We start from the raw sequence: 26,286 nt of genomic DNA on the forward strand, positions 1-26,286 counted from the left end.
TCTGTTACACAAAGTTAGCATCACATCCAAACAAATGCAAAAAAACTAAAGACCATCAAGTTAAATTGTAAGCTCTTTATGCAAAAACAACTTTCTTTAGCTTCCTCTGTAATTCCTCCAGAGATTAACACTGTGCCACTGTGAGCATCTTACATACACTGATTGAATGGTTTTATCTTTATTTTTCCTTCAGGAGAAATGAAAAGCAAGAATGCAAAAAGGACAACATGAAAAAGATGCCCTCTTTTTCTGGGTATTTAAAACTATTCATTCATAAAACTGTTCCTAAGCCCTCATCTACAGAGGGCAGTTAATTATCACTCAGAATCTCACCATTCTGAAATAACTTCAATATTTGGTGAACAATTTTCCAGGCATCTAAGTTCATTAAAGACAAACAGATGGAAATATTTTAAAAAGTGGGATAATTTCATAGATGCTGGCTTTAATAACAAATCCAAGGAAAAGAAGGAAGTGAGAGTGAAAATTTGTTGGGACTTCAGAGAATCATTTCTTCACCATGAGTTGCTAGAATTCCTTAAAAATTCCTTTGAATGTAAGAAAAAATAGCATGAAAGAAGTCAGTCAGTACTTAAAACAGCATCTGTTAAGAGACAATTGTAAAAGATGTGCTAACACATCAAGGGTTCCTCCTACCACTTCCCTTTTTCTCCACCCTTCAATAGTTGATATGCATGTGTGCCCATGTGTGTATAATTATTTTTACACTCTGAAGACTTATAATATTTAACCATAATTTCTATGACTGTTTAATCTTAGATATTCTTATATAGTATTTTATTTTAATTCACCTCTTGCTAATGATAATTATCATGGATACCATAATCCCTAAGCTCTTATCTATTTGAGAATGTTGTCTTTATATTTTGGATCATATTTTCTTGTCCTTGGAACCCTGTAGCCATGAACCCACTGTTCTCTGGCATTAGGTGTTACTTTGAGAAAGTTTAGGACACACCTGAATTTCCTTTTTTATATGACTTGCTTTCTTAGCTAGGATGCTCATATAATTTTATCCTTAGAGACCAGGAATTATGTTAGCATATGTTGTGGTGTTGATTTTAAGTTTTTTTTCTCAGATACAAAGGGCCCTTGAAATATACAGATCAAACCTTTCTTTCTTCAGGAAACTTTTCTTATATATGAAATTTTTTGTTGTTCCATTTATTATGTAATTTTTTTCAGAAACAGTAATTTTGTGATTGTTGGGTCTCCTTTTTTCTGTCTGCTATATCTATCATCTTCCCTATAATAATTATTACATTTTTTTACCTAATTTTGTCTGTGTGATTTATCTTCTTTGCCTTTGTTTCTCAATTCTAGCTTTGATGACTTTGTTTTCAGGAGTATATATTCTAATTTTTATTGCTTTTAATGAGGTTTTTATATTTGTAATGATTTACAGTTTGTCCTCCATTTCTTTCCTTAGTTTTCCAGCTCAATTTTTATCTTCTAATATTTCACTGTGTCACTTTTTTTTTAACTCTTTTTAGGTTGTTTTCTAGAGGTCATGTTGTCTACGGTTCCTTGGAGACTCTGGAGAATGATTTTTGTGAACACGTCCTGTGTTTCTCTGTGCCATTGCTCTCCAGATGCACATTCTTCATCTGCCTTCAGATTACCATCCTTTTCTCTTTCAGGTTTTGTATGTAGATCAAAGATGAGCTCTTTCTGCTGAGAGGGTGGGCAGGATACCTTCTAAAGGACAGATTGGTTTTTGTTTGTATGTGCTCTGTGCTTCTTTGAAAAAGCCTCCCTGAAATATTAAATGTATTTATTCTTACTATCTTCTCCAAGAGTTCTTCTAATTCTTGTGTCATGAATATCATGAGGTCAATGTTGAGAACCATTATTCTAATGCCCTAATATTTCTCATACATCAAAGGTTTCCTGAAACTCATACCATGGTTTCTTTTTATCTCTTTCTCTTTCTCAGTGCTCATCTGTCGCACTCCTTTAGTCTTCCCTATAAAGTCTCATCACTTTACACCAACCATTCATGAACTAACCTTTCCTTCCTTCCATCCTCAAGTGACGTGTGATATTTATGAAAACAATTTTAGGGCTTGTACATCTCTAGGATGCAGGAATCAGCAGAGGATCAAATCAGTTCTACAGAAAATACCACATTGCTGTTCTTTTTTGTTTGGAGAAGTGGAGAGCATATTTCAAAGACAGTATCATTTTTAGGTACTTATTTTGAAATGATATTATGTTGTCATACCAGGGATTATTGTGTTTCTTTTACTCTCCAATTCAGAAATTGAGCCAACAATGTTATTTTCTCCTAATCAGGTTGCAGTTATATCTAGGGCTCCCTGGGTGCCCATGGCCAGGAATTAGGCAATATCATAAAGTAAAAATGTGATATCATACTTGGTTCTAGTATAATTATCAAATAAGTTAAAGCAGAACCCACTGAGATGACTACTAAACTTCAATAGAAACCTGTGAAATATGTGGTCTCAGAAGCATTTTTACACCAGTCCTAAAACAACCCAAGGTTTCAGAAAGAGGTTAAATTTACATACCACCTTCTTTTTGAAGGAATACTCTCCCAAACCTTCAGAACTTTTCCAAGAAGCTCCGCCCTGGTTCTAGTCTGCCTGAATTAATCTTTGGCACTCAAATAAAGTGGGAGGCATCTCCTCAACTCCTGCTCCTCATCAAGAGTGTAATTAAAGACTGAGGCAGATACAGGGCTATTCTTGCCAGAGCAGGTTTGACTCCAATTGGCTGGAATTATTTTATTTTTTCAAGCATAATATTCTCAAGTATCCTGCAAACATTTTCCCTCTGGTGTTTCTGTGGTGGTGTCTAAATATACAGTAATAAAACAGGTGAAAAGGGGTTTTTAATCATCACCTAAATACACATCTGGGAACGCCACCAATGGAATATCAGACTGAGGTGGGGGGTGGGGGAGGGGATGGGTGTATGTCTACACAATGAGTGCATTGCGCACCGTTTGGGGAATGGTCACGCTTGAAGGTGTTAAGCTTTGACTTGGGGGGAAAGGCGGTACATGGGCAACGTATGTAACCTGCAATTCTGTATCCCCCATAATAATAAGATGAAATAAATAAAAAAAAAACTAAACTAAAATAAAATAAAATAATCACAATGTGGAGTGAGGAGACATGCTATTTTCAAGACTAATAAAACTGATATCATTTGTCCATTCCTCTTTCTAATCTTTCTTGTACTTCCAGAACACAAGGGCTCAAGATAAAATACTTCTTTGCCTTATAATCAGGCTGAACTTGTTCCTTAGGTTATGAAAAGTCAAACCATGGCTCCCCGGCTTTATGCTATACTATGGTCTAGGATATTTATCTTAAATCAAACGAGACACAGTTAAATAGTTACAGCCGTTGACTTTTCGTTAATCATCGTGCAAGGCTATCAGATATTCTAAGGCATATAGTTTCTGTTTCTTTTAACCATGAACATCTGAAATATTTACAACACAAATGATGTGTAGTAGCAAAGTATAATATAATTTATTTTTGCCAGCATAATTAATCCACCTTACATATCTGTTTCAGCTGAGGACTTAGAATATTAATAAATATTCTTTCAGGGAAAATATCATTAAAGCTAATTTAGAAAATATAAAGCAGAATAACATTTCACAGACAAACTATAGATAAGTAAAACAAACAAATAAACAAAATAACAAATCTCATTTATTTTTGCTCATAAGGAGATCCACTCTAAGATTCTAATGAGAATTCTGAGCATAAGACAAGGGAGAACACTTACCTCTACGAATGTCTTGAAAGTATTAATATAAAGCTTAGGTTTGAATTAACTAACATCTATTATCCAGCTGTTCACTTCTACAAACATTTACTGCATATATAGTACAAGGTAATAAGTTAGGTGCTATGAGGTTTTAACAGACACACAAGACATGAGCCTCAAGGAGTGAACCATCTAGTAATTGGGAGATAAAGCCCGTGTACAGGTAACTGTGCTGGAAGGCAAGGTGGCAATGCTACAGAAGGTACAAACAAAAGGCCAGGATAGCACAGAAGCCAGAATATTTATATCTAGCTGAGTTATGCAGAAGGCTTCGTGGAGGAGTGAACTTTTGAGATGAATCTAAGGGGATGCAAAAGATGGGGCTGGGGCTGGGGGTTGAGGAGACGTTCTAGATAAAGGGTGCAGTGTGATCAAAGGCATGTGAAAGTATTAGAGTGTTTGTGAACAAATGGAGCACAGCTTGTCCAAGAAAGAGATGTGTTAGACAGCGGTGGAAAGCAGCAAGTGTTTGAACTTGAAAACGGGCCAGGCCTTACTCATAAGAAAAAGTAGTTTTCAGATCTCACTGTACTTTCAGAATCATTCTGGGTGGGGATGCTATTGCAATTTTAGTTCCTGGGCCCATCCCCAAGATTTGTCTGCAGTGGATCTAAGGTAGGTCTGTGCGCCTACATTTTCAGTGAGTCCACTAAATTATTCTGATGTTTGTGGCCTATAGGTTACACTTTGAGAAAACTCAAGTGGGGCTTGGAAAGCAATTTTTAGGTAACAATCTTTACATGTTTTCGCTCAGTGAAAATTTGGTTAGTTTCAGAAACTCTGGCTGTTTGGATTTGTTTATGGCATTAAATGCTTTTTATAACATGAAAACAGATGAGCTCTTAAAACCATATTGATAAAATTTAATCACATAAACATACACACACACACACATGCATGCATGAACAGTCCATACCTCCACCAGATTCTAGAAACCTCTATCCTACCAAAAGCAGGGTTTAGAAGATAAGCTGTGCAAGCCCAAGAATTCTGCAGTTTGAAGTGTCGGTATTCAGAAGCAGCGTGAGACATCAAATGCTCTGCACATCAGTAGGTCCGGATAGAAAAGAAATTTAAATAAGAGATGAACTATGCTACGGGGTGGTAAGGAGGACTTATATGTAATCTGACCTGTCAATGTTAAGTTGAAAAGGAGTGTGCTCATGCTTACATAAATCTTCATGAAGCTTTTACTAATTAACGTGTGTAAAAATCTTAGGAAAATTTTCAGCAGGGGGTGTCTCTTTAGCCCTTTATGATTCATTTTTCTTCTAAGCATTTTTTAACGGTGGCTAGAATCCTGCAGTAGAAATCACATTCTTGATTTTTTTTACAGCGTCACCACATTTTTATCCTTTTGGTGTTTCTTAATTTCAGACTCTGCATTTTGACAGCTCAGCCCTGTTGATTAATGCCTTCTAGGAACCCCTATATTGCCTGCCTGTTAGCGATCTAATTTTGTGCTGGAATGCCTGGGCTGGTATGTTGAACCGATTCACCACCCAGGTGGCTACATTTGGACTAAATGAGCTGTGAAGGGTTTCATCTTTGCCCATCACAGTCTTCCTGCGCGGAGCCCCACAGTATGCAGCCACTGCTTCGACATGATTTGTCACAACCCATCAATAGAAAATAAATTATTGCCATTCTCACTTGTCAATGGGCTTGTCTTCACTTCAGCTGGCCTAATGATTGGAAGCTCAAAGGGAACATTTCCCATCTTTGTGGAGCATGATTATGACCGAACACGCTGCTCCTCTATGCATCTTGGCTAGTAAAAACACGTAGGGAAAGCAAATTAATTGGCTGTTTTGCGCCAGTGATTAGAACATTACACTTGAAGTCTGCAGAAACTGATATTAGGCAAGCAAGATTAGGTCGGTTCTGACTTTTATTTGCTTAGTGCAACATGATTAGCAACTGCTTCATTCAAGGTTCGTGCACTAGCTGCCGCAGAAGAAAATCTTCATAACATAATGAAGCTGCATACCTTTAAGCTGATAAGCATGTTCCAGGCAAAAATCAAAAATCTCTTTGGGAAGGAAGCAAATGAGGAGATGTAACGGAGAACTCATCAAATGGCTTTAGCGTCATTCTTAGGTCTGGCACTTTTGAAAATTACATTCTTAGGAAAGCTACTCTGCAAGCTATATTTGCAGAATGTAGAGGTAGTAATTGTGTCAGTTCAGGAGACAAAGAATAAAAGGACCCAAGGAGCAACAAGAAGTAGAAGGTGACATCTTTCAATGAAATAACTAAAAATGAGCTTGCTTTTAAAAAACCAGAAAACTCTTCCTCTCTCTCTCTCTCTTTTTTTTTTTTTTTTTTACAAAGTACAGAAAGAGCAAGAAAAGCAAAAGATACAATGGCATCAATTCAGACCTCATAATTAAATACAAAGATGCAGTAAATCAAAGAGGAAACTGTATTAAAAAATTAGGTCTAGGGTGTGGATTTAGTTTCTCTGTTAACAGCTTTGCCTGGAGTATGATGACAAGTGGTTTTATCTAACAGAATAATAAACAAAGATGTAGTGTACAAGTAAAAGAATGCCTGACAGTTTAATTATTTTAAACATGATAGTGGCTTAGATTTTGGCCATGTCTCCAAAACTAAGCAATTTTTATTACTGTCCTGTCTTGTCTACAACCACCCAGGAATAAGAGAGAAAAATACTGTCAACAAAGATCAAAATCTGAGTTCCTGGCTTCCATTTTTCTCTGGCCTTCTCTGTGGATTACTTTCCATCTTCTTGTCTGTTCTTTAGCCCAGAGATGCCCCAAGAGTACAGCTAAATCTTCAAACGACGTACAGTTTAGAAATACTATTAGTGTAGTTTCATGTTGATTTAATTTAGCTCGGGTTTCATCTCTGCCACAAAAGTTGACACCTGTGGCTTAAGAACACTAAAACACCTCTGTGTGGTATCAATGATTCACATGCATGGAAGTTTCTCCCCATATCATAGACACTTTGGCTTACCAAACTCTTCATAGTTTTCTTTCTCTTTCATTCCTTTTTACTAGCATGAGTTACTGCCTTCTGGTGTTCGGAAATGTACGGTTCTTAGGTTTCCAAGTCACCCCTTTGGCTTCTGGATTAAGCTCTCGTGCCATCATGGCCAATTCCTTAGTTCACATGGTGAGCGTTCCTTACTCTAGGAAGCCTCACCTCCTCAAGGCCTTATTTCTCTTCATCTTGTGCTGTATTTCCAGCTTCCTCTGTTAAAGCACACTGGATCTTTTATTTCTCCTTCTATTTTATTCTTATCTTAGACTATTAAAGTAAGATCTATCTCCTGTATATTTTGTCTGCTATCTTGAGTCCTACCTGCAACTCATGTTGCCCTTCTTATCTTTGCATTTTGCCTTGCTCCCCCACCCCCATTTTTTTACGTTTGCAAACACTGTTCCCTACTGGATGCCATCTGCTCATATTTGATCCAAGAGAACATTCCTCTTCTTCTTTAACTCCTGTATCATCATATTTCCTTACAAAGCATAGCCCTAACTATGTTCTGAGATGTGACTGGTGTTTTATACACATATACACAAATAAATATTGGTATCTTTTAGGAATTATGTTCCCATACCTGAATAAACACTGGTAAATTAAGTGAGAGATTACCTGATACAGAGATAAATATATGATGTTACTTGGCATTAACACAGAGGTGGGATTTGCTAGCCAATGGCTGCCTTAATCTATGGTATTTATTCAATGATTGCTGTTAATACTAAAAATATTCTTGTTTGATTACAACATATACTTGTGATACTTAATATTTATTAGATAGTAAGGATTTGTACAACACATTTCTCCCCCATGGATTTGTGCCAGAAACGACACATTTTTTAAACACAAAGTAATCTTGTGTTTCTCAAACTTTTCCCAATCAAATAAGCAAAACAATTGAATTCTTCAAAGTGAAAATAAAAAAAGTGTCCAATGTCAAGACTGGGAAATAGTGTCTTACAAAGCAACAGTATGAAGGCTTTACAATATACAAGTTTACATTTAAAAGACAACTTTACCAAGAAATGTGAAGGGTCTGAGATTTTACTCTGCTTATAAGCCAACAAGACAGCCTGGCACGGTTTCATAAATGCTGGCAGAAGATGCAACGCTATTAGGAGAGAAGCAAACACCTTAATACTCACGGCACTGTGGGCAACATGAGCTTCCTGTTCACACTGGTCTTCCTTGCTCCCTTCACCCCCCAAGTCCCATGGGACCAATGCAGAGTGGCCCAGGTGGATGCTGCACACACAGTGGATTTGTGTCACAACTAAAGACACTCAAATTTGGGAAACCCAATCTTATAATGAGGCTGCTAGCAAACCAGCCCAAACTTTGCCTAGGAGGGAGCCATTGTCTTTATTGTTCCAGTAGAAAAACAAACCAGCTTTTTACCCTGAGCAAGCCACTCTCTCTATCTTCTGAGGCTGCTTGTCCTGCAAACATCCTTGAAAAGATAGTCTGGGACAAAATCTATCACAAGACATGTAAAAACACCATGGAGAACTACCACTTCAATGGAGTTTTAAATATATTAATCATATTAACTATTAAAAGAACTACTATGGTCCAGGTTACTGTGTAAAATATGTATTAACTCATTTAATTCTATCAGTAGCTCTATGAAGTAGGTACTGTTATTCCCATTTTATAGATAAGGAAATTGAGGTACTCCAAGATAAAGTAACTTGACCAACGAGGTAGGATTTTAACTCACATTTGTTTGACTCTTGAGTGTTTCATAGGCACTCTCCTTGCAGAAGGCTTTTTCTCTGGTGTTCTCTATCTCTGTGAATGGCAGCATTATCCATCCAGTGGCCAAATCAGAAATTTGGGCATCACAATTTTCTTTTCTCTTTTGTCTGATAAACCACCAAGTCCTATTGATTTTATCTATTAAGTATCTCTTGAATGAATCCTTTATGCTGCTAATGTAAGTTAGACTACCACTATCTTTGGCTAGAATTGCTGCAATAGTACTTCCAAATTGGTATTGCAGTCTCCTATTTCATCCACCCCTCTAATCCCATCTCTACTTTTCAGCTAGAACCAATTCCCTACAAATTAAATCTGAGCAAGTTATTTCCCCACCTAAAACCTTTCAAAGATTCCCCATAGTCCTCAAGATAAATATAAATTCCTTGAGTGGAATTTATAGGCCCACAAAAGGCCTTTTTGATGAGACCCATACTCATCTTTTGCCTTCTTAACCCTTCAAATTTGCCTTCCAGCCATAGACAACATTGTTCACATCTGTGAAAGTACAATGTTCTTTTTCACCTTGAATGATACAGGTTCTGTTTTCTAATTTGGAATATTATTTCCTTCTTTGCCTTCACATCCCTGCACCTTCCTAGCTTTGCCTAGCCAACACCTGCCCTTTCAATTCTTTTTTTTTTTTAAGTCTTTTTAAAAGTGAATTTATTTTTATTGATATATATAAGATGCATATATTTTCAGGGTGCATATGATAATTTGACACATTCACATAACCAAATCAGGGCAATTGGGTTTTGTATCAAATATTTATTTTTTCTTTATGCTAGGAACATTCAAATTATTGTCTTCTACTATCCTTTCTATTCTAAAATGTCATTCTTACTGTACAGTTTTTGTCGCTCTTAATCTGGATTGAATGCCCTTCCTCTGTGTGTCAGGAGTCACCTGTATTTCCCTCATCATGGCACATAAAATGCTGTACTATAACTGCTTTTCTGTTTGTCTATACACAGTACTTTAAACTCCAGGATGATGGAAACTGTGTCTTATTTGCCATTCTATTCTAGCACATATCACACTCACAATAAATATTTTTTAAATGAATGCATAGGTATATGCATAAATGAATAAACAATGGCTCCTATAGTTTTCTCTGCAATTAGTGTGATGTGTGGAATACAGGGTCTCTATAAAGGCTGTACTCTTCCCCTAATTATCAAGTAATTTGAAAAATATTTATTTGAAAGAAAATGGAAATAAAACTCTTAAAAAAAAAAAGAAAAGAAAAGAAAACTCCTGCAAAATAGACTCTTTTTTTTTTTTTTTTTTGCAAAATAGACTCTTGTGCATTGAGGCAAACCAATGATATAAGAGAAGTTCCTTTTCAATATGGCCTTGTCTCACTTTAACATCCTTTCCTGGGGTTAGCACTTTCCCCTTCCCCTAGGAGATACCTGAAGCATTCCTGCTGAGTGTAGCTGCTCTGAGCCCTCCACTCCAGGGGCCCCAGGGCTTGTACTCTCTGAGAAATTTCCCTGGTCCTGGGCCATCTTTACTCTTGCCTCAATGAAATCTCATTTTTTCCTACTCTCCTTTGCAAACATAACCCTGTCTAATGTCTTAATGGCTCCTATTGGCTTAAGGAATTATTTTACCATTCTAGAAGTTAAAATGCCTCAATTCAATTGAAAGATAATAGTAAGTACTTACATAACTGTAACCAGCTATGGAACTTTAGAATATCATTCAAATCATATTCTCCTTGCAAATGCTTTTCACTATGTTTACGTCAGGGCCTAGCCTGAGTTTTGATAAAACAGAAACAAAACCAAACAAAAACAAAAACAAAAACAAAAACACCAAAAACCCACCACTGAAACATTTTGAATTCTATGTATGAAATGCAATATTTAGTCTAGAGTAGGGCAATCTAAATCAAAATGTTAACGTGCCATTAACTTGCTTCCCTGTTTATACTCATCACTGAAATATAACAGCCCCCATATTTTAAAGAACAAGAGAATATTAGTGAGAGCTTCAGAGGGGTGACTTTTCAAGTTGCCAGAAAGCACCAGGAGACAAGTGTGCAGGAAATCACAAGGCAAGATGGAGTGACAATGAAAGAAATGGAAAAGAAGGCTTAAAAATGGCAATCCAATTGATATCATTCCCAAATGTGCATTTAGGTGATGGTCAGAGAAACCAATTTTCTGGTGAGTACATGTGATGCTTGTTTTTCCATTCTTGGGATACTTCACTTAATATAATGGGTTCCAACTCTCCCCAGCAGAACCAAAAAGATGTCGTATCACTGTTATTTCTTATAGCTGAGTAATACTCCATAGTACACATATACCATAATTTACTAATCCAATCATGAATTGATGGGCATTTGGGTTGTGTCAGACTGAGGTGGGGGGTGGGGGGAGGGGATGGGTGTATACCTACATGATGAGTGCAACGCACACTGTCTGGGGAATGGACACGCCTGGAGCTCTGACTTGGGGGGACAGGCGGTACATGGGCAACGTATGTAACCTGAACTTTTGTACCCCCATAATAGGCTGAAATAAGAAAAAAATGGCAATCCAGATGAGTTAAGGACAGAGTGTGAAGGAAATCTGAATTTATTACCAAGGGAGAGAGAGCAGAGGCTAATAAAAATAGTAAGAAAAATGGGGCAAGTGCACCTGAAGCAGAAACGTTCACCTGGCAGGCACACTGTCCACAGGCCAGGGGAGGGAGCGATGTGCAATGCAAGGAGCTTTCCAGGGCAAAGGAAGGGCTAATGATTGGGGAATGGAGAAAAGGGATTCCAAAAGCAGCAGAGAACAAAGAAGATTTGGCCTTAGGCTTAGTGTGGGGTTATGAAGAGTCAAATATTTTTTAAAAATATTGTCAAAGAATGTAGAGATACATTTTTGTTTGTGTTAAATATGAGATGAACATGGAAAGAAAGATTTAAAAATTAAAGTCCCTTCTATTTTTATTATTGCTAATCTCATTTGCCTAAGTAGTCTACTGCTTTCTGTATTCCTCTCTTCCCATTTTCCCTGATTAATCTTCCTAAAAGCCATCTTATTGTGTCATTCTAGTTACCATTTTCTTAGTTATCTCCCATAGGCCTCTGCCTTTTCTCCCATTACTGAGTCTCGTCTGCTTTCCTTCTCTAACAAGCTTCTCGAAGAGGCTGGGCTTCACTGCTGAATGCATTTTTCTTATAGCCACAGTGATCTATTTGGCCCCATTTAATGAACATTTTTTAGTCTTAATCTAACTTGGCCTCTCTGGGGTTTGAACTGATGAACACTCCTTTCCTGAAACTCTTTCCTCCGTTGCTTCCTTGCACTTTTCTCTCCTGGTTGTCCTCCTCCCTGTTTGATAAATTCCCTTAGCTCCTCCTCCATCTATTTCAAGCTCTCTTCTCTTAACCCTACAAACCCTTCCTTGGCCATCACATCACCTCCCATCATGTAAACCCCTAAGCATTCCTGAGGGCTCTCATGACCCGGCTTCCCTGATGGGCTCCAAATCCATATTTGCAACTCTAGACACTTTCACCAAAATGAACTCCTGGTGCTTCAATGCCCAAAGTAGGGCTCATTATCTCACTGCCCCACTTCCTCCTCCTGACGACCCCATGCTGAGCCCTACTCCTGTGATTTTGGTGTATTTAGGAAAGGCAAGTTGGCTCATCCCTTCCAAAAGAGGCTCCCCCAACATGCTTTGTGTAGGCTGGTATAGCAGCCTCAACACATCACTGTAACATTCATCCATCAGTCTGGAATTATAGATCAGACCCTAAGTAGGCAATAGTTCTCTCCAACTATAGGGAGCAGCGAGGGGGAAGAATATGGTAAAAGCAATGTCTAAGGAAGATCCCTGTGAAAGTAAATTGAAGGGATTTAAATGTGAATCCAGGAATTTGGTCTGAGACTCTACAGGGATGAGGAGGGTAGTAGTAGCAGTGGGAACAGAGAAGAAAAACATTTGTAAAAGACGTGGAGAGAAATGTTGGTGGAAGCCTGTTCCATTCAGCTAGAGCATAAGATCTGTTAGTGTCTGCCATTATGCACTTTTACCTGGCTTTTAACACAGATCAGGAGGAGTAGAGTGGTTACCTTGTGATAACAGGGGATAAAAGGCAGTGACTGCCTGGCCCTGGGGGACTCAGGGCTCCCATTCACACCAGAGGGCTCAGTCTGTCCTGAATAGATTAACATTAACACCACTGGGGCTGTATTTAGGGGGAAGAACCATTTTGTTCCATCTCTTCACTTCCCCTAGATAGAAAAGATTCACAAGAATTATCTCTAAGAATTTCCCTCTGCAGGAGTATCAGACTAGCCAGGCCACAAAGGAACAGAAAATAGCTTGCTGAATTTTTTTTTACACATTTTTAATTCTCTACTATTGCCCTTTATTTGGTGATAGTCATGGAGAACTGCAAAGTACAGGAACAGATTAGATTAAAATTCACATTTTAATTCTCCAGTTGCCAAATTTCCATGAATCTATGTTAATTAAATAACTTGAATCAGGCCCTCATTTACACATTTACTCCTTAATTATTGTGATTACCTTCACTTAAAAATTCTGCATCAACTGGAAATGAGTCCCATAAAACAAAAAATATTATGACACATTCATGTTGACATAAGAGGAAAATAGGAATATTTCAAAGAATTTTTTTCTCTTTTATTACATATACATGTAGGAGTTGCATATGAAGCAACATTCAAACATTTCAGAACTAAAATATTTCGATAATGGAAGGAAACATTTCAAACTTAAATTATTCATATATCTTTTAAATTTCTATTTCCTTTGTGAGTGTGACACCACTTCAGATGACTTATGTGTCATTTTTAATTGAAAAACAACATAAAATTGAAATAAATAGCATAATGAAAGAACTTAGCGGGCGAATAAAAGGCTTCACTCTTACAAATGTACGTTCTCAGCGGTGTCTGATTTCACATCTTTGCCTTCCACTATGGCAGAGCAGAGCTCCACAAATGAGAAATCATAAAGACTGAGGTTCCACAGTGACCCTCAATTACCACAAAACCAAGCAGTGAGTGGACACTCTGGTGTCGCATACATAATTTGATCCACAGGATCACTGTGGGCTGGACCGGTGGCTTAGTGGACAGCACGTTCAGTCGTACATACCCATAGCGTAGATAGGCCTATACTTTAAAATGGCAGTCTTGATTTAAATTTTACTTTCTTAAAATTTATTTCCATGATAGAGAATTATTAGACCCAGGTAGAGAGGATAGAACTATAGTGTAGGAAGAAAACTTTTGCTCTTCACAAAAATATTTTTTCTTTATATTCTTATTCTATAAGCTTTTTTCTATTTTTAAAATTTTATTTATTTATTTACTTAAAAAATTTTTTTTTGTTAAAAACTAAGACACAGACACACACATTAGCCTAGGCCTACACAGGGTCAGGATCATTAATATCACTGTCTTCCACCTCCTTATCTTGTCCCACTGGAAGGTCTTCTGGGACAATAACATGCATGGAGCTGTCATCTCTCACGATAACAATGCCTTCTTCTGGAATATGTCCTGAAGGACCTGCCTCAGGCTGTTTACAGTTACATTATTTTTGTAAGTATGAGTATGCTATAAAATAAGGATGAAACATACAGTATAGGAAATACATAAAGTAGTAACAGTCACTTATTAATATTAAGTACCATGCACTGTACATAATTGCATGTGCTATACTGTACTTCGATATGACTGGCACCTCAGTAGGTTTGTTTGCCCCAGATCATCACAAAAAGGTGGGTCATGTGTTGCACTACAACTTTCTGACAGCTACAGCATCACTAGGCAATTGGAAGTTTTCGCTCCATTATAACCTTATGGGACCACTGTTGCATACACTGTTCGTCATTTGCCTCAATGTTGCAGTGTGTGACTGTATAGCAAAATTACATAAGACACAACTATCACATCCTGTGAATCTTGATTCAGATTCCATTTGCTAAGAATTTGTGATAAATAATTTAATTTGTTTCTTTTATACATTATATGTACATGGTAAGCCAATTTAAGAGGACAAACTACACTAAAAGTCTTAGGCCTATTTTAATATGAGAATGAAAATTATTAACTTATTTTAAACATTAAAGCAGACTTAGAAACATATGCATTAGGATGATCTATTAATACAATTCAGACTCCTCAGTAACCAATGGTTCATTTTTGTGATGTTTTACATATCCCTTCAAATTTGATTGTTTCTCTAATTTTCTAATAAAAAATTTCAAGCCAGGTTATTAGAATGCTTATCATTCATTTTCTCTCACCCAGGAGTATTAGGTGTTGGGTTTTGATTCCATCAGTAGATGATGCTGATAATGCTTAGCCTTCCACTACTGGGTATGATCCTGAGGGTGCCACCCATTGTGGCCCCAGTGGGTAGAGCTGCCAGGATTCCAGAAAGAGCTAGAGTTCAGAGTGACTTTCACCCAGTGATCAGGACCAGGAATTGGCCCACTTCCTGGGGCTTCTCTAGGAGGCACCGCTTGACAAGTCATTCCTGTCCAACTCACAAAATGTTTATAGACTAAGTAAATGGTGTATATTCATATGGTGTCCTTACAGGTGGCTATAAATTCCACCAAACTATGACTGTGAGGATTATTTCCATCAAATAAGACATGGCCAATAAGTGCATGAGGGCCCTCAGCTGTGTCTGAGGTAGGAGGCTCTCAGCCAAGGCAAATGCAAGATACACTCTCCCGTGCGAGTCGCCACAGCAACCTGCTCCAAGAAGACAGAATGAGGGTATGTTCTGGGAGGAGGTTCCTGAAAATCAGGGACTAAGGCCCAGTGCATAAGGGAAGGCAACAATATTATACCCTCTGCTCATTCTCCAGCTACGAGTCCACTCTGTCACCAAGAAGCCTGAGCTCAGTTCTTTGGCTGCCTGAGCTTTGAAGATTTCAAGGTCATGGAAAACCTAAGAAGTCCCTGGGAATAAGCATCTACGTCCATATTCTTTGATAAATTCCTCCTATCACCGAAGGAACAACTACATAGGTCCCTTTTCTTACCCTCCTTGCCAAGAAACCTTGGTTTTTTTTAGTGACATAACTTTCCCTGCTCAGTGAGAATCTATGTAAGAGTTGAGAGGTTAGGATGTTTGTGGCTTGTCAGATACTGTGTCTGTGTCAGGGTCTGCATTTCTCACCCCTGCCTTTGCCTCCTAGTCCCAGGCAAAACTGTGGAGTGTGAAATTTTTCCCTATGATACTACCTCTTCACTTTCATTTAGTAGTCTCCCTTCCTTTATCTCTCAAGCCACCCCCGGGCAACACAGGACTGCTTATAATAAAACATTTTAGGCTTGAAAGGAACCTTAAAAATCACCTATTGCAACCACCAGTCAGATTCTCTTGAAATCCTAGTCCAAATTGCCCACACTTAAAAGCTGTTTTAGCTAATCAGGTAAAAGAATCCATGCCAATAGCCAGTGGGAGAAGATTAAAGGAGATTCCTTGGCCTTTCTCTCCTCTCCAAGGCAACCAACATATATTTTAATTGCAATTCACTGAAGATCATGTTTCACTCAATATTTCAGGTAAGGACGGAAGAAAAGAAGAGGGGAGAGGATGGTATAATGAAAGGATGAAGCGGTGCTGTTATTTTTTGAGCAATTGGGACCATTTATTCATTCTGTACATAAGCTTTGATCCCATTTATTATTTTGAATAATCAGGAAAAACAACTTTCTTGCAGAATGATGTAGAAAAAGAGCAAGGATTTAAGTGGCAAGAATATTGTTCTCTAAAGTGGAACCTAACCTGGAAAATCATAATGAAATGTTCCAAGGGACCATTTGTGACCAATGATGGGAATGTCACTATGTATTTCTTTGCAAAGATACACTCCTTTACATAATTAGCTCTCAACAATCATAAAAATATGCTTCAATGCAATAAGGTATCATTTTATTTATTTTTCTATATAATATTGATATGAAAATAAGTTATGTTTTATTCATCCATATGCCAGATACTCCTCATTTCTAAATGGTCAATGTCTTTATTAGTAAAAAATCAAATATATTAAAACTATATTTTACTGTATATATTAAGATGTACAACATGATGTTTTGTTATACACAGTAAAGTGGCTATCATAGTCAAGAACATTGGCCGGGCGCGGTGGCTCACACCTGTAATCCTAGCACTCTGGGAGGCTGAGGTGGGCGGATCGTTTGAGCTCAGGAGTTCGAGACCAGCCTGAGCAAGAGCGAGACCCCATCTCTACTAAAAATAGAAAGAAATTATATAGACAGCTAAAAATATATATAGAAAAAATTAGCCGGGCATGGTGGTGCATGCCTGTAGTCCCAGCTACTCGGGAGGCTGAGACAGGAGGATCCCTTGAGCTCAGGAGTTTGAGGTTGCTGTGAGCTAGGCTGACGCCACGGCACTCACCCTAGCCTGGGCAACAGAGTGAGACTCTGTCTCAAAAAAAAAAAAAAATAAAATAAAGAAAATTAATATATCCACCATCTGACATAGTTATCCTGTGTGTGTGCGTGTGTGTGTGTGTGCGTGTGTGTGTGTGTGTGTGTGTGTGGCAAGAGCATATAATTCTACTCTCTTAGCACAAATCCCCAATACAATATTAACTATAGTCCTTATGGGGTACATTAGATCTCCGGGCTTGTTCAGCCTATGTATGTGCAACTTTATATCCTTTGAGATATATCTCCCCATTTCCTCCCCACCCACTCCTCCCCCAAAATTACATTTTGACTGAGCAACACTTTACCTTTTGATTGCTGTTGTCACTTTTAACTTTGAAAAGTTCATTTCACATTTCATTTTTACCACATTATGAACCTGTGAGATGGATGGTAGTACTAATAAAGAAATAGCTGGAGTGGCACAAGGAGGCTTGTTCAAGCCAGAGAGTTGGCCAGGGACTGGCCAGTCATGTGTGGTGTCACACCTGGGCTCTTCATAGCCCCCAAAATATACTGAGTTGACTGTGCCACTTTGTGGGCTCTCACTTGGGTCCTCATGCTGGTCTTTACACAATAGAAACTGAGTGCAAAGAAACATGTCTGCTATCTTTTCTCCCTAGTTTGCCACATATCCTTCCCCCACAGAAGACAGAAGCCACCAGTGCAACTCTGCCATGTTAATCATTCGACATTTTCCAAGTGAAATGAATGTTAAACTCCACAGTCTTTAAAAACATTCCTGTGATGTACAAATCTGCTGAATCTATCTAAGGCCTTTGTTCTTCTGATCCAGAAAGTGTGATGAAAATATAAAGGGAAACTATATTTTCTCTTTTAGGAAGCATTAAAGATGTCTTCTTCAATAATTATTATACTAAAGATTCTCTAACAACATATGCTTGGTAATAATTTTTGTCTTGTAGAAATATGAATGTTTTCTAATGGAAGGCATTTAAAATGCCTTAGTGGAAGAACAATTCAAAGAAAAGCCCTTTTGGATTCATCTCAACATCTATCAGGTGGCATTATTTTTTCCAATAGTCTTTTAGTCTATCCTCTGCATTCGAAAGAGCTTATGTCCAACCTATAATTATTTTCTGCTAATTAGAGTAATTCATGGTTAATTATTCAAAATGATTCCTCTTCAAAATCAAATCCATTTCTTGTCATGACATTAAAAAAGATACAAATAAAATATTATCAGAATGCAAATTTCTGTCAGAAGAGAATACATTTTTTAATTTTCTTTAAATAGCATGAAAATCTTTCTCCACCAGCAAAGGTCTCACGATTCCCTTCTTCAATTAATTTGGACTAGAGAAGGGCAAATTGAACCATGAAGTGATGACTATAAATGTTTTTGGTAATTACCAAGGATTAGTTATATTAACTGCATAGGGGTAAGCAATTTACTATATCCTTGGAGAAGAGTTACAAAGCAATAAAACCTAGCAATGGCTAAGGGCTAACAGTAAACTTATTAGCTTGGGACCTTAGTTGTCTGAAGCTGTGCTTTGAGTGGACTATGTCTCTTCGTGGCTCTCATTTCGGTCCTGCTGATGGCTAAATCTCCTTTTCATGGGATTGTCCTACTCCCTATCCCCTATTTTCAAGAGGTCCTTCACACTTCTATCTGCCTAGAGAAGCCATGGGCCTTCCTCTGGCTCTAAATCAGGATCACGTTTTGCCTACATCCTACCCCTTTCCCCACTCTGACCTCACTTCTCCATTTTGTTTTATTCTGATTACAGTATGAGACCCGATTGTCCCTCCTTACAGGGTGAGGTGTTCCTCTGCCTAAATTCATGGTAGGTAATAACATTAATATACACCTGCTCTGCACAGCCAAATTTTCTACATGCATTTATTGAGTACCTTCAGTTTGCAAAGCCCTAAAGTTGCATGATCTCCTAAAATGAAGTAAGTTGAAATGCCGACTGTATGTGACATAGAGTTCCACTGGATTCAACTAAACACAGGAGAATAAAGTTACAGGTAACATAAATATAAGAGTAAGAAAAGGGATCATTGGAAACAGCAGCTTCTGCTGGGATTCAGAAGACAAGAAGAAAAAATTATAAATCTGGAAAATGATAAAATTATCACTAGAGAAAAGTAAACTACTTCCAGTTTGACCAGGATTAACCAACTTCTTCATCTTTAACTAAAACTTTTCAACTTAGCTCATTTGTTTTCCCTCCATTATAGATTAAATATTTGCCCCCTCTCCACCAAATTCATATATTGAAGTCCTAACCCTCAATGTGACGGTTAGTAGGTGGGGCTTTGGGAAGTAATTATTCATAAGGGTGGAGCCCTCATGAATGAGATTAGTGCCCTTATAACAAGAGACATAAAAGCTTGCTCTCTCTGCTCTGCTTTCTGCCACGTGAGGATACAAAAGGAAGATAGCCATTGGCAAACCAGGAAGCAGGCCCTTAGCAGACACTCAATCTGCTGACATTTTTTTTTGTTTTTTAGAGACAGGGTCTTGCTCTGTCTCCTAGGCTGCAGTGCAGTAGCCAATCATAGCTCAATGTAACCTCAAACTTCTGGGCTTAAGTGATCCTCCCATCTCAGCTTCCCAAGTAGTTGGGACTACAGGTGTGTACCACCACCCCTGGCTAATTATTTTTTTACTTTCTATAGAAATGGGGTCTCACTATGTTGCCCAGGCTAGTCATGAACCCTGCTGACATCTCGGTCTTGGACTTCCTAACCTCCAGAGCTGTGAGAAATAGATGTTTGTTGTTTAAGCAACCTAATCTACAGTAATTTTTTATAACAGATTGAACTAAGACATTCTCCCAGTGAGAATGCAGCTCAACTTCTATAACAAAATTTTAAGAAGTTTTGCTTAAACATTCAGATTTTCACAATAGCCATGACAGAAACTAGAAGAAGAAGGAAAAAAGGAACTAGTTAAGTGTCTTAGTTCACCCAAGGAATAAAGCTTTATTCTTTTAAGCCAGTAAGATTTGGGGAATATGCAAATTTCATTGGCTATTTTTGAGGCTTTAACATCAGATATCATTTCAATGCTATCATCTCTTGCTTTTTTTGTACCTTCAGGTGTTTTGAATTAACACCAAGTTTTATCAGAGACACATGCACATAGTTTAAAAAGCCTAAATAATACAGAATGCAAAACAAAGATCATTTTCTTGCCCCTCCCCACACCTCAGAGGCAGCCATGATGCACAAAGATCTGTTTCTTCTGGTATTTACCTCCATGTTTCTAAATAGTCTTCTAATATTTCTACTTCTTGACTTTCAATTTAAGGTATTTTCTATTGATTACTTGTGGTGCAGCTACTTATAATCATGAGGACAAGACACCTCAGTGTTACCAAGGACTCAGACTTCCTCCTACTGCTCCTCCTGCATCCTTAGTAGGTGGGCTGTACCCTCACGGTCATGATTAGCTGCTTTCCAGAAGCCTACTCAGCAGGTTCTACCCATGTTTCCATTCGCCAGAGCTAAGTCACACTAAGTCCATACCTGGGTGTTGGAAAGACATCCTGAATTATTTTCTAATTTTCTACATTTTCCATTACTTTTCCATGTTTTTTTCTTTTTGACTCATTTTCTGGTAGAATTTCTCATCATTATCTTTCAAATTTCTATAAAATTTTTAAAATTATTGTTTTCTGATAGATCATTTTTATAGTGCCCTGTTCTTGTTGCATGGACCCAATATCTATTCTTAATTTTCTGAGAATATTTATTATAGATTTTCTCTAAAGTTTTCTTCTGTCATCTAATGCAGATGTAGCTCTAGATCATTAGATCTCTCTATCATTAGAGATAACACAACGCTAATTCCCAAGGGTTCTTTTTTTCTATTTCTCTCTTTTTTTAAATTTCTCTCATTCATGTTAGAAATTTTCCCCAAGAATCTGGGCCTTCTAGGTGATTCTAGGCTATCTATTCCTATTTAAATCCAACTCACTAATTAAAAGATTTTTGGAAGGTGTGTGCTTGTGGGTAGTGAGGGGAGGGGGTAGGCTATCAAATAGAGAGTTTCATTTGAGCTGGAACTTGTGTTGGAGGACTTCCAAATTTTAGTAGTGGAGGCTCTTGTCTCTAGGGCTGTTTAGTTTCTCCAGAAAAGAAATCTCCCTCTTATAGGGTAAATGATTGGCAGGTGCCATTCTAAGGACAGGAGGGGCAGGCATTCATTTCTTCTCTTGTTTTCAGTTCCATTACTGACTCTCAACTTGGAATGTTCCTACTTGAGTTATCTTTAGAGAATAAACCCATGTCCTGTGAAGGAGGTTAATTGTGGACTCAGGAACTTGCGACTTTCCACTAATTTGCCTCCCAAGATAGCTGGTGCTTCTGAGTCCTGGGTCTTTTCTTGAGTTCTGTTGGATGAATCCCTTCTTCCTAAGATTCTCTTTAGTAGGCACTTGGGTTATAACCTCCATCTACTCTTTCATTTGTTTTGTGTTTTCCAAATTGCTGATGTCTCTCAATATTATTGTCTTCCCTCTCATTCCTTTTGTCTTTATGGGCCTATACTTTTAAAAAATAACTTTACTGTCATTTTTTTGGGATTTCAGAAGATTCTGACATGTCTAAAAATCTGCCTGACATATGTAACAAACAGTTCTTAATGAACTTTAAAAGTTATTTCAATAAAGGCAAGTGTATGTATATGCATTTTTCTTTTAAAGGTGTATAAACCTACTGAGGTCAGTGAAACATGTAGGAAGCACAGACAAGGAGCTAGGCTAGGCACTGCGCATGCATATCAACTCATTCTCACTTCCGTACTAATATTTCCATTGCTATATGCAACATAAGAGATTATTGTTTTACATGCTCTCCAGAAATGTTTTGCTCTTTTTCGAATTATCTTATAGATTGATAGTTGCAGATTCCAAATAGATAGTGACGTCACACAGCCACAGGTGTTTAGAAGAAACTGATGATGAGATAGAAAATGGGCCAATAAAATTTTTTGATGTTTCCCTACAGAAATAAAACTAAGAAAGAACATGTTTCTTCTCTACACCCTGTAGTAAATTTTTCTATGAAAAATTCTCAAATTTTTCCATTCAGGGTGTTGTAGTAAATGGGAGAAGATTGCATAATTTTTCTTTCTTTAAAAGGGAGAAGCTTTCTTTCTTTAACATAAAAAAGTCATAACATTAATTTGTGCCATATGTGCCTCAGTAGCACCTCAAAATACATCCTGGTGTTGAATGAAATTGTTCCATGTAGGCTCGTTTCTTCAGAATAACTTTATACAGACAGCATAGTGGTATGTCCTCAAATACTCATCACCATAAATCAGAACACTTGTGTTTGCAGAAGTAGTTCCCTATCTTCCATATTTGGGTAATAGTCTGAAATATGGCATCCTGTTTATTAGGAGAGTGTTTTCTTTTAAAAGCTAATCAAACAATTAAGAAAACCATTTGTTTTACTTGCTTTTTGTAGTTTGCTAGGTACATGAGGAAGCAAGCAGAAAGGCTGAAAGTAATAATAGAATTATTTTTTTAATCTACCTGGAAAATTGCTTTGCTATGCAATTCTGAAAATTGTTGCTCATTTTTGGTTTGTATTTTTGGTTTAAATTTTTAAAATATTAATATTCTAATCATTACCTATATGGGTGAATGTTCAAGGAGCTAAAGAATTTTTATCATGACACTATTTACGCAAAATATTAGAGACTGGGTAAATGTACAATTATAGATTATTCATATCATATATTTTGGGAATCCATTCCATGAAATAATTTGTAGCCATTTAACATGATATTGTAGAACATCAGATTTCAGATGGGGTATGATAAACTCCTTTACCTGATTAGAGTTACAGCTAACATGGTGGGAACTGTGTATCTGGAAGCCTATCTTATCTATACTACAGCATGATTGTGAAAATTTGAGCACATCCTTTGAATTTTTTGCGAATGAACACGTGAGTTGCTTTGGGGAAGAAAATAGAGCACATTATGAAAATAATACTTAATGATATTGACAAGTAGTACAGAATAACTAAAGACAGAAGAAAATGAGCTGGACTGCCACCTCATGGTAGCTATGTAGAATTGCAGGCATTCACTTATCATATATTATCTATACAAATGGTCAACGAAACTTAGCACTAGGACAAATATTAGACAGTATAAATTTTCTGCTTTGAAAGCAGAAAACTGGCTAACTTAAGGTGCAGATACATTCTACATATTCCTTTCTGAGGCTATATTTTCTGTCTTAAGTGTAATTTCAGTTGTTGGCCATGGAATTTGTTTCTCTTTTCTCCTTTTGTTACCTTAAGAGAATTAAGGTCAGCTGATGTATTTTTATTCTCCACATTCGAATCTGAGGCAGAACAATTCCCACGGAGGGTTCTTGTGGAACTTCATTTTAGTTATGTTTTAATAAAGTCTTATTTGTATTGACTTCTGGGGAAGCATGGCATTCCCTAACTGACAAACTACTTGGGTTTACTTTTTTATGGAGGGATTTTAATTTAATATGATAGATTCAATTGTTGTTTTTCAGGTTTTATATGCATGCCTGGAAGCCTTTTAATAACTTGCAATAACAAACAAAATGAATGTGACTTTTAGGGTAGACACTCTTGTAATTGATATTTTTTACCAACTCAGGGTGTTTATTTGTTTTGTCAAAATATGAAGTGCATTCTTTCCTTCCTTGGGGAATAAAAAGTAATGGAATTACAACTTACTAAAAAGTTGTGAGAAAGATTTGATAGTGAAATGAAAAAAATTCATACAGATATATTTCCTGCTCTATTAGACATATGAGTTTTGCATAACTCACAAAAATGTAAGATTTTTTTCCTGATCTTAATAAATTCATTTGCCTTTCTGCTTAAAGCAGTTAGGGATCAAGGAGTGATAGAATATTTTAAAAATATATTAACAAACAGTAGTTAAGGTATACATGGACAAAAATCCTACGTAGGAAATGATATTATTTTAACTTTCAAAATTGTGTATTTTCAATACTGAAGAATGGGATTTTGGAGACAGAAATGATTTTGATAAATGACAGAATTCTGCCTAAGGCCACAGAAGAGGCAAGAAAAAGTAACATAAAAAAATAGGGAATCTACAAATTAGTATGTTCTGATTATTCTCTTACATAGCATTTAAGAACAGCTTTGAAAAGATCTAATGTCCTCAGCAGCTACGTCTAAGTAGCATGTACTATAACTCAAATTGACATGGTTCCTTAAGAGAAATATCACAACTCTTGTATAATGATGAGGCATTACTGAACAATGTTTTTGGTTGATAAACAGTAATAGAAATAGAGATTGAAATGCCCTTTTCAAACGAGTAGGTCACTCCTATGATAATACAAGATAGGTATTTAAGTTTGTCTCTCATTCCTTGATATTGAGCCTCTTCGTGTTTGTGCATTAGTTAACATGACACCTCAAGGATTCTCAATTTTTATGAAGATGTCAGCATGCTGGTAACATTTTTGAAAGACCTATTTTTTTAAAGAAAAGAATGTATCTTATTTTGCCCCAAGACTGAATATAATTTTTCACGGTAGTTATAAGGCTGATGAAATACTGGATGGGTTGTGGGAGGAGTGGACGTGGCAGGGGTAGTGTGGTGAAGAGATGGAGGAATATGAGGATTTCAACAAGTTGCTGCAGTGATTAATGCTTAATGTCAACCTTCCAGTAACAAAAGGAATACCTAGTATTTATTAGGCTGTGCTAAGAACTTGGAAAAATAAAATCACTGAGCCTGAGTTATAGGTTCTTCATATTACTGAGGCTCAGTGGTTTTATTTTTCTGAGTTCTCTACTCTCTCTATATACAGATATACTTCATTTTCTTGTGCTTCACTTTATTGCACTTCACAGATACTGTGTTTTTTACAAATTAAAGGTTTATGGCAACCTTGCATCAAGCAAGTTTATTGGCACCATTTTTCCAATAGCATGGAAACATGAGAGACATTCTGTGTCTCTGTATCGCATTTTGGTAATTCTTGCAATATTTCAAACTTTCTTATTATTATTATAATATTTGTTATAATGATTTATAATCAGGGGTCTTTGATGTTACCACTATAGTTGTTTTGGGGCACCACAAACCACAGCCACAGAAGACGGCAGACTTAATAAATGTGCGTGTTCTGACTGCTCCACTAACCAGTCTTCCGTCCCCCCAACCCCCCATCTTCTCTCCCTCTCTTGGGGTCTTCCTATTCCCTGAGACACAAAAATATTAAGATTAGGTCAATTAATAATCCTACAGTGTCCTCTAAGTGTTCAAGTACAAGGAAGAATCCCATGGAATCCCATGTTTCTCACTTTAAATCAAAAGCTAGAAATGATTAAGCTCAGTGAAGAAGGTATGTGGAAAGCCAAGATGGCCTGAATGCTAGCCTCTTGTGCCAGTTAGCCAAGTTGTGAATGCAAAGGAAAAGTTCCTAACGGAAATTAAAAGTGCTAATTCCTGTGAACACACGAATGATAAAAAAGTAAAACAGCCTTATTGCTGAGATGGAGAAAATTTGAGTGGTCTGATGGAAGACGAAATCAGCCACAACATTCCCTTAGGCAAAGCCTAATCCAGAGCAAGTCCCTAACTCCCTTCAGTGCTACGAAGGCTGAGAGACATGAGGAAGCTGCAGAAGAGTTTGAAGTTAGCAGAGATTGGATCATGAGTTTTAAGGAAAGAAGCCATCTCCAAAATGTAAAAGTGGAAGGGGACGCATCAAGTGCTGATGGAGAAGTTACGGCAAGTTATCCATAGATCTAGCTAAGATCATTGATGACGGTCGCTACACTAAACAATAGATTTTCAATGTAGATGAAACAGTCTTCTACTGGAAGAAGATGCCATCTAGGACTTTCACAACTAGAGAGAGGTGAATGCCTGGCTTCAAAATTTCAAAAGACAGGCCGTGACTCTAATATTAGGGGGTAATGCAGATGGTGACTTTAAGTTGAAACCAATGCTTATTTACCATTCTGAAAATCCTAAAGCCCTTAGGAATTATGCTAAATCTACTTTGCCTGTGCTCTATAAATGGAACAATAAAGCCTGGATGAAAGTGTTAATACATCTACTTAAAGTATGGCTTACTGAGTATTTTAAGCCCACTATTGAGACCTACTGCTCAGAAAAAAAGATGTCTTTCAAAATATTACCACTCATTGACAATGTACCTGGTTACCCAAGAGTTCTGATGGAAATGTACAAAGG

At 37.2% G+C, this 26,286-nt stretch overlaps 1 protein-coding gene across 2 annotated transcripts in view; it reads right to left on the reverse strand.

The window, feature by feature from the left end:
* KIAA0825 (KIAA0825 ortholog) overlaps nucleotides 1-26,286 on the reverse strand; it is a 368,374-nt gene that overhangs the window by 40,002 nt on the left and 302,086 nt on the right. The window lies entirely within an intron of this gene.

This window comes from Eulemur rufifrons, chromosome 17 (assembly GCF_041146395.1).
Source record: "Eulemur rufifrons isolate Redbay chromosome 17, OSU_ERuf_1, whole genome shotgun sequence".
NCBI lineage: Eukaryota > Metazoa > Chordata > Mammalia > Primates > Lemuridae > Eulemur > Eulemur rufifrons.